Below are 18,226 nucleotides of genomic sequence, written 5' to 3'. Positions count from 1 at the left end.
CGTAAGTTCTACTGCGCTGCACGCTATTGACAAAGCAGTGTACGTACAAGGGCACTTGTAGTAGACGAATGTGTCGTGTATGTTAAATCGCTTTGTGCGGCCGCGCTGCGCGCGCGTCAGCGCGTCGTGGGAAACCGCGGCGAAAGCACTTTCCACCGATCCTTCTGCTGACGTCATCAAGGGGGGTTAACGGGTTAACTTTGCTGCGAGGGCTTTTCCTTGTCGTGTTCTCCCAGAAACAGAGCGACGGCTTGAGTTCCCGGAGCGACCGTCGTCTTAAACACTTGCTCGCGTCAATTTAACGGCGGGCCGCGCACAGCGGGGGAGTGCGATAAGTTATACGTCGTTTATAGACGCTTCGATAAGCACAGCTATGCACAACGAACGAGTGTAAACAAGTGCTTGGAGCAGGGGCGTTACAAAGAACGTGCGGTGAATAAGAAAACTTGAGATGTTGTCGTACTTGCTAACAAGAGTCAGCCCGCACTAACGCGAGTCCAAAGGAACGTGCGTCGTGTATTCACCGTTGCGTAGGTATAGGGGTGATTATTCGGTATATCATTGCAGGATCAATACAAAACGTAAAAGTCATTTCGTAGCCCGCCGCGGTGGTCTAGTGTGGTCATGGTGCTCTACGGCTCACACGAAGGTCGCGGGATCGAATTCCAGCCGCGGCGGCTGCATTTCTATGGAGGCGAAATGCTTGATGCCCGTGTACATATTATAGATAAATTTCCGGAGCTCTGCAGTACGACGTCCCTCACAATCATATCGTGGTTATGGGACGTAGAAGCCGAACAATTATTATTATTAGGCATTTCGACATCATATACAGAAAAAGGGAGTAATAACTTACTGAAATGATGCACGTAGTGAGCAGTGAGTAGCGTAAAGATAGCTATGGCTGACTGAAGCTTCACACTCAAGGATATTTAGGGAGTCTTTTCGACAACACTGCGTGGTCGAATCCAATCCGAAACGACGGCACCTTCTATGGCTGGTTCATATCCAGTGATGCATTTATCCCTTTCATTCCCACAAGAGTTGATGGAGATTTGGACTTACCTCTATTGGGCAGGAGTAATATTTTACTTGCTGAAGATAATAATACAGCGATGTCTCATTACTACAGTTACTACTACTACAGCTACTGGGATTTGGTATGCGTAACCTGTGCCAGTTTTCTATCTTTGTTGCACTTTTAAGTGCAGTCAACGGTGATTAATCACAATGCTTTTTATTATGTTCAAGAACCAACATGAATTTGCGCCGGTTCAACAATAGATCCCCTTCTATGTAACATTCCTGGCGTCTTTTAACAAATGCGAAAATCCTGTATCAACAGTGAAACCAACGACATTTTGTTTTCAGGTACGTCCCCCACGAATAGTCCTCAAATACTGACATGATCTGTGTCACATGAACTGTTAGCGGAGGCCAGCGACGTCTTCGTCTTTGTGAGCGTTTTGCCAACTAAAAGGTTAAGTTCATACAAGGTGGCTGGCATCCGCCTAGTTGTAGATGCTCACAAGGTGAGGACGTAGCATTTAATCACCTGGCCAGTCGGGCTGTAGTTCCTATAGGTCCTGTATTTACAAACCCGGCTTGTTTGTGGAAAGGTCATTGAAGGAAAATCGCTTGAGGAAATACCGTTCCAGGAAAGGACCACGCTGCAGATAAATCGTAATAGTGCATCGCCGCTCGCGTGAAACGACTCTGAACGCCGAACATTTTCTTTTATCGAGGCTTGCGCGTTTGTTGTGACATGACTTGTTGCGGTGGCCTCAATAGGAAGGCGGTGCGCGTAGCGTTAAACGGATGTCATCACTTATGTCAAACACCGTGAAGAGCTGCTGAGTATCACTTTAGTGGATGGACTGATTGATGCGATTGACAAAGATGGGGTGCTCCGTTCGCCATTGTTGCTATAGAAACGCAAGTCCTGTGTATGACAAGTCATACAGAATATCTGAGTTTGGACGTGTACATACGAACTTGTTTTACCTACCTGAACTTGTGCTCGACTACTAGTGACTCATGCGCTATTCGATTGTACTGCATTTGTACATCTTGTGTTCCACTGTATGACATTTTGTGCCTTCTTTTGATTTTTTATTGCATATTTCATTTGCTAAGCGAGGAGTAGCCGGTGTCGCCATAAAGGCACAAACCCCTCCTATTCATCGTTTAAATTAAAAAAAACTCACAAACATGGTCCTCGGCAGGCGTTGCAAAAGGGGCACTACCCCCCCCCCCCTCCCCACGCACACACTGCGATGCAACATTGGTTTCCACTAGGGGTGTGCGAATATTCGAAAGTTTCGAATATTCGTCGAATATTACATTCGAAATATTCGTATTCGATTCAAAAATCGTGTATTCGAACAGTTTCGAATATGCGATAACTTCGAATATTCGAAAAATTCGAATATGCGATTCGATTATCATGCATAAATTAACTCGTCTTCCACATTTCTGCGTTCGTATAGCTAAAAACGTTGCCGAGAGGAGCGATAAACATCGTAAGTACACGGAGGCACGATATCTGCTTGCGACGAGCGTCCTAATACGTATGATTTATTGCTGGTGCAACTCCGACGTGCAGCGCTGTTGGCGATCAAGTAACCGTACATTTTCAATATTATGCGGCCGTAACGTACCGCACTACCACTCGTTCACTTTGCGCGACCACTTCTGAAGAAAGACAGTGACCCATGTGACTGGTGGCGGACTGTAGGCACCTTCAGATACCCCAGTCTGGCAAAGCTTTGACCCATGTACCTCCCTATACCACCCACTTCTGCTCCAAGCGAGCGTGCCTTTTCAGTGGCAGGGGGGGGGGGGTGGTTGTGTCTGTTAGAAGGGAGCGCCTGCTGCCTGATCATGTGGAGCAACTCATATTTCTTCATGATAACATCTAGTCATTACTTTCATTGTGCCGTGATATTTGCTTGCGTTGTGATGTGCATTGTGCTAGCCTGGACATTGTGTTCTGGAGATAGCAGTGTATGTTGTGTTGCCAGTCAGGCTGTTAATGTTTTTTTTTTTTTTCAAATAGCTACACGTTAAATAAAATATTGTTACTGTGGAGGCATTTTTCCTTTGATATTCGATATTCGATTCGATATTCGAAGGTGGATATTCGTATTCGATTCGTATTCGAAAAATTTGATATTCGCACACCCCTAGTTTCCACCCCCCATGAAAAAAATTCTGCCGTCGCCCACGCCTACAAACAAACGAAATTGAAAGAAACTTACATGTACAGTGCATATCTAGTGCTTCTGGTTGTTCTTATTTCTGTGCTCGTCTTGCATTTATGCGCTTCTCTTGATCTTTCAGTGTTCCATTTGTGTTTGTTTGTCTTTTGAACAACAGCATTCGTCTTTGTTTTTATGTATATCTTGCAGTTCAGCGACTGCGTTATTCTTGAACTTGTCTTTTGTGTTTGTATTTACGCATGTGCTTCAGTAGGAACACTTGTGTTCGCTTTCGTGTTTGCCTTTAAGTACCGCTTGTAGTCTTACAGCCTTGTGTTTTTGTTATTTTCCTGTCGCTGTACCGCAGAGGCGCGCTTGTGTTTGTTTCTCTTTGCTCTTCAACTCAAGGCCTGTGTTTCTTCATGCGTTTGACCACATCTGTAGACGTGGACTGCGTCTGTACAACACTGCTCTTATTGCCCAGCTGAGGCATTCTTGTGTTTTTATTTTTTTACGTTTTTAAATATATTAGGAACACATTCGCGTAGTATTCGAACGCACTACTCGTTTGAACCAATGAAAAATTTCCTTTTTTTCGCACTGAACGCTTTTGAAGAATAAAGTTGGCAATTGCATATCTATCCCATGTCATTTTGTAGATTTTTAGAGAAGTGCTCTGAATTTCCAGCCTATTCAGGGTGCCATTTAACAACTTTTGTTTAACGTTAATAAACTTAGAATAACACGCATTAGCGAGCCTAATAAATTTCCAATATCATTCAGCCCCGGAAGAACGAAACATATGATCTGGCTTTATTTCGACGTAATACAATAAAAAAGAATAAACGAGGAAAAACTAAAGGTTTTATACTTAAAGGTTGCTTTAAGAAACTCCAGAAAAATAAAAGGAAACGTGAAATGACAATCAACGCGTTGTCAAGTAAAGTATACAAAATCACAGAGAAGTACCTTCGACAAAGCCGTGTACGCGAGGGATCCAGGATGGCGAACGCAGTAGCTAGTATACGTTCACACGTGATCAGGATTATAGACAGGTTGGTACGGCAGGCTACGGGCCTTAAGCATTTCGTTACGGAGAAAGCCTTATATTTCTCATCGAGTAAAGAAATTTTCGAGATTTGGCGATATCTGAGGATAAATCGCGAGTTCTTCGTCGGCGGCGTCAACGCGATGCAAAATAACTGCTAAGTAAAAAAGTCGGTAAAAAAAAAGTGCATCGATGTGTGCCGACGGCGTACGGCAAGTCCGTCATCAATGACGTCACAAATGACGTCACAATGACGTCACAGATGGCCAAAATATTTGACGTCATCATGACATCAGCACACGATATCGTCGCTTGGTCAAAACCGGGCCGATCTCGGAGGCAGTGCAAAACCAAGTGAGGTGCACAAAGCTTGCAATGAAAATGGGAGCGGCGTCGCCGCTTTGATGTTCCTGCACCAATCACTGTGACGTCATATGTTTTGACGGCGTCTACAAGGGCCTAAGTAGTTCCTAATAGGTAAAAATGAAGTACATTGTCCTCTGATGGGGCCGGAGACTTAACAAGCTGAAGATTTCGTTGGGCCAATGTCGCCACAATACCATAAATACACTTTGAAATCCGTGACGTCGCGCGAGCAGATATCGGCGCGAAATGAAAAAATAGGGAATTTGAGCTTGATTTTGTACTCTATTATTAAAGTTGCGATGGCTAGATTAACGAAATTGGAGTTCTCAGAGAAAACTTTATCAAAATAACCGATTCATTGTTTCGTCTTAGTGTCCCTTTAAGGAACCATAATTTAGCTGAAATGGCATGCTAACAACTAGCTCAGTATCTCCGTCTTATCTCCTTGATATTAATGACTTCGCGGTGACGCGCAGTCGAGAACGACTTGCTTCACTGTTCTCCTATTCACGTTGTTTTATGTTTTTTTTATTATTATTATGGAAACCTGATGCTGCTAATGACGAGCGAGGCGAAAATGCACGATGCACGACCACCGTTTACAAAGCACGATTGACCCACTAAGGAAAGACTGCTCTTTAAAATCTTTAAAAATTTTTGACCGATTTTGATGAAACTTGCTGCATTTAGTTATGTATATCTGTGTGTTGAGTTCAAATAAGCAATTATTTTTTTAGTATAGTAAGTGTTTTTTTTAAATCATCAAACATTTTTTTCTGGTCTCTGGCAGCAAGAATTTTCCTAGACTGAGAGAGTTACGAAGTAAATTAGCATATCACAATAATTTGTAATGAGAGCTGCACGTGGTAAAATGAGAATGGATGTTCTGAACTCACTTGAAGAAATTTTACGGTATGATGACCATTCGCGAGTGAGTCGATGTCACGCTGGGATTTCACTCACGAACTAAGAACTAAAGAGACAAGGATCAGGCGATTGCCGTCATACCCTACGCGCGCGCGGCATTTCGCGCAACTTGTACAAGTTAGGAAGAAGTGTTGGGATACAAGTTCTTTTTTCAACTTGGGACCGATTGTCAAGCCTCCGCGAGCGTGTAAAATCAGATGGGCCGAAAGTTTTGTCGGCTGCGCCACAAACCATCGCGATCAGTTCTTATTTTGTGTCGAAGGCATCGTTTTATTCGAACCCGTTGTGTTGTGTTGTTGACATACGCATTGGTCGGCAAACTCACTCATGAGCCGACTCAATCAGACTCACTCAGACTCAGTTCGAGCCATGAGTCTGAGTGAGCCTGGCTGAGTAATATTTTGGTGAGTTTGAGTCCGAGTGAGTCCGGTTGAGGAAAATTTTGGTGAGTCTCAGTGAGCTCCACATTTTTTGCCGACCTATGTATACATACGTACATATAGGCTAAACCGGAAGATGCCTTCATTAAATACTGTCAGAATACAAGTACATTGTGACTGTGCGGATTTGAGTCCATCTGGGTATGCGCTGCCGAGATTGCGAATGTTCTCCTCAGTTGAGTAGCACAAGCATGCTGCGCACATGCGGTGACACGAGAGAAATCGCTGAGGCCCCAAAAATCGCTAGCCTAAAAGACGGCTGAGGGAGTACCTTTTCCATAGTTCCTCTAGATAAAGGTCTCCGTTTTATGTTCGGGGGCTGGGTAACCATGGTTTTCTGCTTGATTTTTGTTCTTTTAGTTACTACTTCTTGTTGTTGATGATGGCTGTTGTGTGTTCACCGCGGTATCTAAACAACAATACTTCCGTTAGCTGAGCTCCCGTGCATTGTCTTCCCTTTCTGTGTGCTCGTAAAGTGCGCGCTGCTTTTGCTTTGCGATGCTGACAAGACTAATAGCTGGAGATGTGTTATTCGTGTCGTCCTCCTAATTGGTTCAGTTTTTGTACTATAATTATTTGCGTTAATGTCATATCACTTTTTAAAGTTCGTACTGATTTCACCTCCCCCCCCTCCCCCCCTCCCCTCACCTCTTCTCGATACACAGAGAAATCGATAGCTGAGGTGCTGATTACCTGATTCCATCCACAACAACCCATTTATAATCTGTAACATAATAATATCAAATGTTGGTGTAGCGGTGTAGCGAAGTAATCATAGCGAACGATTGGGCAAGTTGATGATTCATGATCGTAATCGTTGTCTCTGTTTTTTTTCTGCACAGTGTACACCGATATAGCGAAAGAAGCGTGTTTCACAGAGCTTACCTCAGCGACCAGGAACGGTATTCCGAGCTTGTAGTGTCGATCAAGCAGGAGCTGTCGTCGACGACGTATGTATATCCACAAGAGAGGGGCACTTCACGGAACACAAATCACACTGCGTCCGGCTGCGTCGACCTGTTCTCGCCACCGGCAACAACGCGACTGCGCGCGCCGACGCGCGTGTGATGCTGCCGGGGCCGAACAGCTGTCCGCGAGATGCCGAGGAGAGAAAGCCGGTAATGGCTAGGGAACACCGTAGAGACGCGCACTCCCTGCACCACGCCTCCTAGGCACTCGTCCTGGGGAAGGAATGTCCCTGCGCTCACCGCACGGTACCTATGGTGGATAAGAGCAGGAGGAAAGGTCAGACGAAAGCGGCGGAAGTGCCACCTGCTTTTAGAAACAACGGATGCGTGCAGATCTGTTTTACGTGAAACGCTTCGTTCACATGTAAGCGCCAGATGTCATTTTAAACGGAAAGCTGGCTGGCAGGTTTGTGCATTCGACGCATTTACAGATTGAAGGTAGGACAAGCGAATGCACACCATAATGCAATGTAGTCAAGAGTTCGAAGAAAGTTCGTCTGGTCAGGTAACACACAGACGATGAAGATGCCGTCAAAGTCAAGATGAAAACACAGAGATGTTTCGAGACCAGTACGGGTTCCTTGATCACACTAAGCAGACAAGAACCGTAAGTCGTTTTTTATTCTAAAATATGACGTAACGAACGTTCATTGCGTCACATTTTAGAAAAAAGAGCGACTTACGGCTCTTGCCGGCTTAGTGTGATCGAGGAACCCAGACGGGTCACGAAATGTCTCAGTGTTTTCGCCTTGACTTGGTCAGTGACCGCATCTTCATCCTCAACATACCGCATTGCACAGTTACCTTATACACAGTCAGTGAAATATCAAAGGAATTGGAGTATGAACAATGCAGAAAACTTCCTAACCATGAATCACATCTTAATGACATACCGAATTCAAGAAAGGATGAACTATTTTCAAGAACTATAGTGAACACCAACAGCACATCTCTATCCACATTTAGTAGTTTTGGAACACAGTACTGGTTTCCCTTGAAGACGCTTCGAGCTTTTAAGGAGCGCGAGTCTTTTTCATGAGCTGCAAAAGAAGGCTTAATTATTTGTATGCCTTTGATTTTCCCCTTTCACTGAGCGCTACGATGTGGCTGTACAATAGGTTTGATTTCCGACCTCGACAGCTGCATTTTCATGGCGCTAAATTTAAAGCAAAAAATAGCTTGCGTTGCGTATACATATTTTCGTGGTTGTTTAGGGGCGCCGGCTGGTCAATATTAAGAGCCATTCACTAGTCGCCCCCCCCCAAAAAAAAAACACATTGCAACAAAGAAAATAGCCTAAATTGTCTAACACATACTGAAACACGGCTAGCGCTGTAACGTCCCTTAAGAGATATTTAGGACACTTATAATTTTTTGCCGAATGAGCCAATGCAACTGACATCAAAGACAAAAAAATGAGAAACATGGGAAAATAAGCGGTGCGAAAGCAGAAACACACTCTCTAAATGAAGAGAATTTTATGGGGACATATTTTTATAGATAAGTTAGCTGTATACGATACAAAATACACGACTGAAAAGAAGGTACGGCGAAATAAGAAAGAAAACCGACGAAAGCGAAGTATTTTTTAAGGTTTGCCAATAACAGAACTCGTTTTAATTGCCAATAAGCCCACCCTCACAAAATGTTTGCTTACAAATGCATATAAACTAAAGTTTACTTGGTATAAAAACGCTCATTAAACACACAGCATAATCCCTTCAACGACTTCTTTATCTATAGGCTTCCAAAGTACATAAAATTAACAACTATTGCCTCTTCTCCACTAGTGAAATATGTAAAATTTTCTTGGTTGCACAAATATATTCACTTATTGCTGAAATAACAGACTGAAGACATTGTTAGGCAATTGAGTAAAATTTGCTTTTTTTAAAAGAGATGCATACTTGTGAAAACTGGCAGAACAATAATGCAAGCAGTAATCTTGTTCTAAGAGAGTATACGTGCATATTTTCATCCGAATTCAATCTGCGCCAATAACATTAAAATGAAAATATGTATTAGAACACAGCTTTTGAATCGCACAATGTCGTGGTCAGTTAAATTTGAATTTGCTCAGTGGTTGCACAATGACGTCACACAGTACTGATACAATGATTTACCCAGCAATAAATCTACCAATTCTGAACCCCCAAGTACTAAATAATCTGCTTCAGCGTTCTGATCTTGACTTTTTTTGCTCTTCATTTAGTTTTGATCATTCTATAGTATGAACTATTTGATGATACAGTTATGATGTCTTCGGTATACGAACTTCACAGCTCTATGCGATATCAAACGTAATATTTTCCTGATGCCAAAATGTCGAGTAATATTACACATACAATATCAACAATGAAAACAATCGGCCATATGACCTCGTGTCTGAAACGCCGATTACTCATGTGCAATGTCAAACTGCGGCTGTTATTTCACTATCATAGATCGGTGACAAATAACATGAAAACTTCATTTGCTTGAAGCATGTGAAGTAAATACAGAAAAATTAGACTGAGTGCTGATGTCTTAGTCGACAAAAATAGTTTATCACTTCAGATTATGCTGACAACTGGCGAGTGTGGATTTTGGCAAATTATATGTATTAATTTTTATTTTGTTATTGCGAACACATTTGTTGGATGTGACTGTATGAAGAAGACATGCGCAACTACTACGATAACTGCGCACATAACTTCTAAAGAAGATGGTTATCATAGGCACTCTTACAAAACTTCTTGATGAGACATAAAAATGATTAAAAAAGTTAGGCTTTTCTAGACTGCGCTGAAGTTTTCTTGCCGATAATATAATCACATTTATGCGAGAAAAGGTGTAAAGTATCACTTATCAGAAAGACAGAAATATCTCAGAATGCGCCCGTCATTGGACACCCGACACACCGTTAACAAATGACTACTAAGTTCAAGCTCTCTAAACTTCACGTACTTACGTGAGAGTTTGACACAGATCATATCATTGAATATCAGCAAAAAACCTTGTACTTATAAGTCCATCTACTTACGCAAGAGTTGCGCATAAATCATAGACTTCAATATCCACAGAATATGTTATATGGTTTCAATTACTAGTCTGTAATATAAGTTCATGCGCACACATAAGATTTGGGCGCACAGATCATACAATTGAACATCAACGAATGTGGTTTTGTTATGGCTACTCTATCGAGACCCTCTATAAGGCCATGCGTTTACGTAACAGTTGCGCGCACAAATCACATCTTTGAAAATCAACACGATAGCTTGCATAGTTGTTTTGAAGACTACTCAATCGTACATGTGCTCATGTAGGATTTGTACGCCCAAGTAATATAATTAAATACTGCGCTGCGACACGGCGCTCCAGAAGTCCTCATCATATGTTGCGTTACAGTATTATTGCTCCCGTATGCGGTGTTCTTGAGGATCATTCAATGGAAGCTACCTAGAAGCGTATGTATTCATGTGCTAGTTCTGCTCACAAGTGATGTAATTGAATATAACAACCATCTTGTACGCTGTTCTTGATGACAATCAAAATGAAGCCCTCCAGACGTTAATGTATTCATGAAGGAGTTGTGCATACAAAGAATATCGATGAATATCGACACCCACACTATGGTATGTACGGCGTTCTTAATGACCACTTAGTTGAAAACTTCTGAACATTCATGCATTCATGAAAGAGTCACGCACAGATCACATCTGCCGATATAAGCGCACTATCATACGGTGTTCCTGACGTCCACTCTGTTGAAATTCTTTAGTAGTTAAGCTTTCCACGCGCAATGATGTAAAGAGATAAACTCACGCCAGGGACATCAGCAAGGAGCCAGGAAGTCTGAAGCGGCCGCCTTCGTGGGCTGCGCGGTATTTCACCCGCGAACGGAGCAGGGCTAGACGACCGCCAGAAACGAAATGCCACAGCGATAAGCTTCGCAGGAAGTCGTAGGCGTTGGCTCTTTTAGGAGACGACGCTGTTAAAGCAGCCGAAGGTATGCACGGCGAGCAAAACGGTGCTTCTCTTTGCTGTAGACGATCGATTCCATGCCGGTCAAGTAGTTCCTTCCGAGACAATGACCGCTGCCAAAAAGAAAACTAACGCGAAAGCTGGAATGCGACCTCGAACAACGAGAAGAGAAAAACGGAATGGAAAAGAGTGAGGGGAGAGGGCGAAAAAGAAAACGACCGGTCAGCGTCGTGAAAACGACGCCGGGTCGACAATGCGTTGGCGGCGCAGGCCAGGTGAAAGCCACACGGGGCGAAGCCCACGGACCGGTCTGGAAATGCCGCTCCGCTTCTGTGTCGTCTGCTACGGGGAGTGGCATCGGGAGCACTGCAGGGGATAATCTGTCCTTAGACTTATTCTCAAGTAATCTAGGGAACTATATGCGGGGAACGTCCAATGAAAGCAACCCGGTTCCGCATCTTTGCGTTTGGTCAGTGACGAACCTTCGCAGAGTAATCCTTACGTCGATAAAATTCTGTGACCATTACGGCGTACAAGGTAAACAAGCTCACAACAAATCGCACTGGTGACCTTAGGGACGGTTTGTCCCTAGATCTACTCGTGGTTAACCTAGGGAAGTACCTGCTCAGTAGCATAACCCTTTCAAAGGTCTTCGTTTACGGCATCTCTACCCGCCTTGTTGGTTGCCAACTTTGGAGAGTAGCTTTATTGAAGTTCTTTAATCGTCCTGGCGCATCTTGTACGATGAATGTAAAACAAGTGTATATAGATGGGATCACACGCACATGTTGGCACTGCTCCTGCGGAGAGCAGCGTCAATAACATTAGGGTTGGCTTCTCTGGAAATCTCCTGGAGGTTTTCGTCGGCCACTCCGATTCTAGTGGCCCTTAAGTACCTTTTAGAAGTATCTCTGTAATATGCAAGTGAAGAATTGATGCAGGCGATGCACCTAGCTTACACAAGCATCCTTTGTCGAACGCCAGTTCATGTAAGTATTCGGCTGAACTGACGGTCAGACATTCATATCCAGCTGTCCCTAATTATCTGACAACAGCTGTTTCACCAATTTCTGTAATAAAATGAAGTGTAAGGTTTTGTAGCATCTCTTTTGATACTCCAGCTTGTGTTGTAACAAGATAGTTTGCAAAATAACATATGCGTTAAAGTACGAGGCCAAGTGGACAATGGAATTTTTTTAAATGTCAATTTTTTGGTTTCTGGTCATGTTAAATGTGCGATTTATTGCACATCATTTTGCTTCATGAAGTTTCTGTCTACGCAGTTTCTTTTAAAAAGTACAAGCAAAAATATTACACCACCCATCATCTACGACACCGAAAGTGAAAGTGCCAGTTTTGTGTGTAGCATAAGATTAGCTTGGTATGTAGTATTTCGTTGGTTATTTGACAATAATATCAAGTGCGAATAATACTCTAATAGCCTTGTAAACGCGTAATTTTAAATCCTAAAAGTCATAAACTTCTCACCAGGACGACGCGCGATGTCGAACATGTGTTGTTTACGCTGAGCCCGCTATTTGAGCTTGTCAGTCATCAAAATTGCTTTGCATGACGCTGTGTGTCATTTAAATAATGGCAACAGAGGCACACTTGATATCTTGAAGCAAGTTGGCATCGAGCCTGGCCTCTACACTGCAAAAACTTGCCTCACAAATGATTGGCACCGCATCGCGAAACCACCCCGTCGCGGCACTGATGCTACAAAGTAAGCTAGAAAAACAATGACGAGGTGCTACTCGAGCAAAGGCACACAAGAGTAAGGTCCAGAATATAACTAGCTAAAAACCCGGGGGATTTGAGGAATCCTGATCACCTTATCACCTTGTGTAAGCACTACAATCTACTTCAAAAATTTTTTTGAGTTTCTCAGAACCTAAATTTTTGGTATTTTTCCGTTCGCGAACAAGCATAACTTCTTTGCTATTTCTACGTCAAAGATTCTACGTCAAAACTTGAGACACTTCCTCATCGCCTTAGTGTGTGTGCAACGAAGCTCAGTAAGTAATAAAATCATATCGGAAGAATTAATGTGGCTGCCTATTATACGAAGGCGCCCCTAGTGTTAGTGCATAAATTTCTTGGTTATTTAACTACCATGTTTTTAATATCTACCCGATCTTACTTCTATTGGTTCATTGCACTGGAAAAAGCTTCATTTATGTTCCTAAAATATTAGGTTATTTTATTGAGTGTAATTCGAGTTAGGGGTGTTCGCGTAAGATCCAATTTTAATGAAAATATTAATTATAAAAAATTAACAGAAACCAGGACTTGCTTTATAATGCTCAAATGTGGGTGTGCTTTATGGTGTAGACTGATCTTACCCAAGTCGGATACAACTTTAGAAGGCAGCGGCATTTCCTTCTCAAAGGCGGATGAACACAAGCCTGCACTCAATGGGCGGGCACTCGGGACTGACGTCATGAAAGGGACGGCCGGTGGTTCCGCCTTCGGAGAACATCGGCGCGTGCATGAGCCGGACTATTTCTTTAGTCGCGTAGGCGATCGGCAGCCGTGCTTCGGTCGTCTGGTCCTTTTTATGGCCCAGACGACCGAAGACACTTCCTAAGCTGTATCCGACTATAGTGCTTATCGCTTTTCAAAAATTTCCCCCGACACTTGGCCTCATACCTTAAGGGTTCGGAAAATGGATTAAATAACCGGTGTAATTAAGCACAGTATGTAGTGCGTAGAAACCACAAGCAATTGTCTACATGAGTGACAGAATTAGCGTAACGGAAAGATAAACGCTGCTTTGAAGTTGCAGATTTGAATCTGTATGGAAAATTATAACATTTTAAGCCATGGATTGGAGTGGTCTATGAATCACAGGTGCAAATGGAGATCGTAGGAAGAGCTGTGCTTGCTTGCAGTGGATTTGTTCCTATACTTCATGCAACGAGGACAAATAATATCGTAATGAATCGTCTGAAGTGGATACAAAACTACCCGGAAACAAGAAAAAAGGAATAGAAAGCAACTTTTTTTCATGTTTTCTTGGGTGTGCCTATAGATTAACTCAGATATTAACACCTGGAGTCAAAAGGTGCAATGATATCCACCAATGCTAGCAATATCCACAAAATTTCTTCTTAAAAATTCTGTACGTGAACTAAAGAAGACCATATTATTTTTTAAATAAACTTTTTATGTCTCCTGTCTGGAATGGCATCATCATGGACTGGTCTTCCCTAGCTTTTTCTGTTTCTGTACCGAGTCTCGGACGCGTTCATGCGTTTCCGGGGAGGTTCATCGTGACGTGTGCTTGACCTCTGCGATCACCGCACTCCACGATGCATGACCAACGCTGTTTTTTGTGGTGACCTTTTTCTCTCTCTCTCCACGTATTGCGTTGTTTTGAAACGCCCCAGAGATCGCTCGATCAAACGTGAATTCATCTGTGGCAGACTATGACGAATCGCTGCATTGTGTCTATAATCGAATTCCAGCCTACGGATACAAATTGCTCCGTTGCTTCAGTTCAAGTCAATGTGCTAGTAGATCACGTCCCAGTTTGTATGATTTGACAGAATATTTCATGATGGTGTTTCAGTCTTCGATTTAGGCAATGCTTTGACAAATGTTTGTATTTCAATGCCAAAATTTGAATTTTTATCTTCCTCTTTGCAGCTGCATTTTTGATATTTATTGCATTCATCCACGTCCACCTTTAAAAAACCAGGTGGTGACAAATACTCATCTAGCCTGCGTGGTCTAATCAGATTTTATTACGTTTACTGCAGTCTAGCATTAGTGGCTGGTACCATCTAGTCGTTTCAATCTTAATTCAAGCCTCTATTTTTGCATTATACTATCATCGAAGCCAGCATCTACGAAATTATCGCGTCAACATCACGTAGCGAAAGTCGGACGTGTTAGTCATCTTTATCAGATCTTAAATGGCTCGCAAACGCGATGACACTTGCGCGCTCATTATCTGCTGCACGCTGCACAAAAACGTCAGGACCACTCCACTCTGCGAAAGGGGGCCACCAGCGAAGACGTGTTGTGCGGCACGGCGGTTTTGCTGCAAGTTTCACACGAATCACATACAAGAAGCCTCGCAGCGTGGTTTTGCTTGCCTGTGGCACATGAATTACGCCCAATAATGAACACTGAAATTGAGAAAGAGCTAACATGTAACAAAATAACGCAAAGAGTGCAGACGTCTTGTCGAGAAACTGCAAGGTTTGCAGGGAAGCACTTGTCCTGGTCCTTGTGCCGCAGGACATTTTTGTCTGGTATTGCGAACATTTCTTTGGGAAACCTGTACCGTGGGTTGAATTCCATCTTTGTGCTACTTTCATATCTATGTCATTTGCTTTTCCTCTCTGTACTGCTTCAATATTCAAGTCACGTGAAGACAAAAGAAAGCGATGTGTGCGCAACTTGCTGCCAGCATCAGAAGCGAAAGCGAATCGTGCAGCCAACGCCCTCGCACACATCTCACATTTTTTTTTCTTACCGATCCACGAGATCTGTTACAGAAGCCACAAGTGATGAAAAATGTCTGTGTATAAGTCCGGCTCTGCTTAGGCAAGCCAGATTACTCGGGGAACGACAGCGATTCTTTCGTAGACGTTGAAGCTGTTGCTAGCCGTGGTGGCATCGTGTAATCGATCAACAGTTCCAGGGATGCCTGACGTTCGTTAGTTTTATGTCTACGAAGCGATATGATGGCGGCATCGCTTTTACCTGGCTAGCGAAAGCAGGTCAACCTTGTAGGTGCGGCTGAACGTCTTGTGTTTAACTGGCACTCGCGCGGCGTTTCTACCAAAGACTAGTCCTTTGTTATTGATGTTCACCTGTTAGTGTATCTGCTGCTTAGTGTCAGATCGTCTGTCATCGGCCACTGCCCAAGGAGGAGCGTAAATGCTTCTGTTTATTTCTTCTTATCTAGAGTGTGATCTACACAGATGGGTCGAAATATGAGCCTGCAGAATCAATGTCAGACTACATGGGCAAGAAAATCAGGTCGTAAGCAGCAAGCACAGCCACAGACACCATTTATGTTTTTCTAGCTACTGGTTCCCCTCCCTTTAATAACCCTTCTCTTTTGAGAGACGAGCGGCGGACGGCGAACAATCCGATCATCTGCTCCGATTCACTGACTTCATCTCTTTACCCTGGCCCACTTTTGTTTCGGGGATTCCGAAACAAGGGCAATTGCTATTGTTAGCCCGCATGCATACTGGCAATTAACGCGCGTTCGAGATTCTGAGCGCGCTCACGGGTATAGATTCATATCTTTCGAATTCCGTAGCGTCTCGATTTCGGCTGCAACTGAATTCAGTGGAGCGTGAAATACGCGTAGGAAGCAGGGCTCCGGCTGTTACAGTGTTCCTGTTCATGTATACTGTGAACACCTCGGAAACTAAATTGAGGACAGACTTAAATTGTGATCCTGCAATTGAAGGATATTTAGATCGGGATATAAAAAAATGGTCATTGATATTCAGAATTTTAGAGAATATAATTTGGCCAAGGGTATTTTATTAGAGGTATCAAGTGGGATAGATGAACTGCTCCAACTGCGAGACTTTATCTGCGCTGCTTCTTGAAGAGCCGGCTGGGCCCATGGACCAAAACTGGAAACGCGCTCTGGAATATATATTATTCGTGTTATACGTCAGGATTTATTCACATTATCTTGAAAATTAGGCGCTTGGTGCTCGCTCGTTCACCCAACAAGTATACTCACGAAAACACTCCACAAACAGCGCGTTACCAGACGTGTATTGTGCGTAAAGGAACCTATATATAGGAACCAATAGAACATATCTACAATAATCAACCAAAAATACGTATGAACAACAAACAACACAGGCCACCAAACTTAACAACGCTAAGGGAAAACGGGTTATCGTAACAGGAATTCTTGCACCAAGAAAAGGTATCTCCTACAGAAATAACGACACAGATGATTCGCTAACACGTTGATCCTTGTTCTTTTCGATAAAGTGGGTTTCCAACGACACAGTCTAGCGCCTCTTTCAAGAACCTGCGTGTGTGAAAACCGTGATAGACATCTACAGGCTGCAACATGCGCAGCAAGATGCGCACATATGTTCTATTTTTTTCTTTATTTGTGGGTGTGGTCGTGTAGTACTTGTGTGCGTGAATGTCTGTGCAAATGAGGGAGTGCAAAGTTGAGTCTGATATTCAAGATGAAGTATTGCCAACTAGCCCAACAGCAAGTTCCAATAAGCTTCTTGATATGGCTCGCAAGACGAACATAAAGCGATAACATGTACCTCATTTATTCTGAAAAAGAAAGCTTACGCGGCAATACTAACCGGACCAGGCGTCAAACATCTATGTACTCTTCAATTCACAATAAGCTCGGCTGGCCTTAAAGGCAGGAAAATAATCGCGTAAACGGATATTTTATTGTCTCCGTAAGCCTATTATGTCACCGCCGGAAACTCAGCGTCGATGTCTGCTAAAGCCTCGATCACACTTAAACGCTTCAGCCTTCGAGCCTTGGCAGATTCATGGCTAGATTGTTCGAGAAGATTGTATTGCAACATAAGCCATAAGTACTACCGAAGTGCTTTCAGGAAATAGCTCATTAGTGTCTGCAATTACCATTGCAATATCTTCACCCTGTGACAATGAGAAACAATTGCGAAGTTCCTATCTGTTATTACTAGATGCCTCTGTTGCTTTATTTAGTTGGCGTGACCTCTCACGTAATAAAGACAGTAAAGTTCATACAATAAACATAAAGGGACAGAACAAACGGCCGTGATGAATCACATAAAACTAACACATTTTCAAACGACGCTGTGTATACGGCAACTACAGAAAGAAAAATAAGGACTTTTCTTCTTTTGTCAAACGACAAAGGTCTCATGAAATTTTTGTTTACTGTTTATCTTTTCAATAAGATATCGACACATTAAGTACTCGAATGACGACACGCTGGTAATGTCGCATTTACACAAATTCTTAGATGGCGAGGATGCCGCAGACCTGAGAAAGATGCAAACGAACGTGTATACAAATCTATCGAGATTGCATAAAATCAATCCTATACGCTGTGCCAGGACGTCTGTCCGTGGTGTGGCAGCAGGCCAACGCTCTTCCAGATATCATGGGGGTATGAAGTAAAACCAGTAAGTTTAGATAAATTTCTAAACCATATAGCACAGACTTTGAGGAGGAGCAGTGGGAGGCACATATGGCCAGCTCGGACCCGGAAAGGCAATTCGTGTTTCTGGATAAGGTTCGCCGCGGGGCGAAAGCCAGTGGAGCGCTGGACCTAAGGCACCACCCAATTAGCTCTTG

General features: G+C 43.1%; 1 protein-coding gene across 3 annotated transcripts in view; it reads right to left on the bottom strand.

Annotated features, from left to right (window-relative positions):
* LOC119401819 (uncharacterized) overlaps positions 1-7,195 on the bottom strand; it is a 215,171-nt gene extending 207,976 nt beyond the window's left edge. For all 3 annotated transcript variants that reach the window (XM_037668810.2, XM_049418149.1, XM_049418150.1), the window contains exon 1: positions 6,867-7,195. The gene's annotated coding sequence lies outside the window, so the exon portion shown is untranslated. The remainder of the gene's footprint in view (positions 1-6,866) is intronic.
* Positions 7,196-18,226: the final 11,031 nt, after the last annotated feature.

Source organism: Rhipicephalus sanguineus, chromosome 8 (assembly GCF_013339695.2).
Source record: "Rhipicephalus sanguineus isolate Rsan-2018 chromosome 8, BIME_Rsan_1.4, whole genome shotgun sequence".
Lineage (NCBI taxonomy): Eukaryota > Metazoa > Arthropoda > Arachnida > Ixodida > Ixodidae > Rhipicephalus > Rhipicephalus sanguineus.
This window is presented reverse-complemented; position numbering and strand designations above follow the sequence as displayed.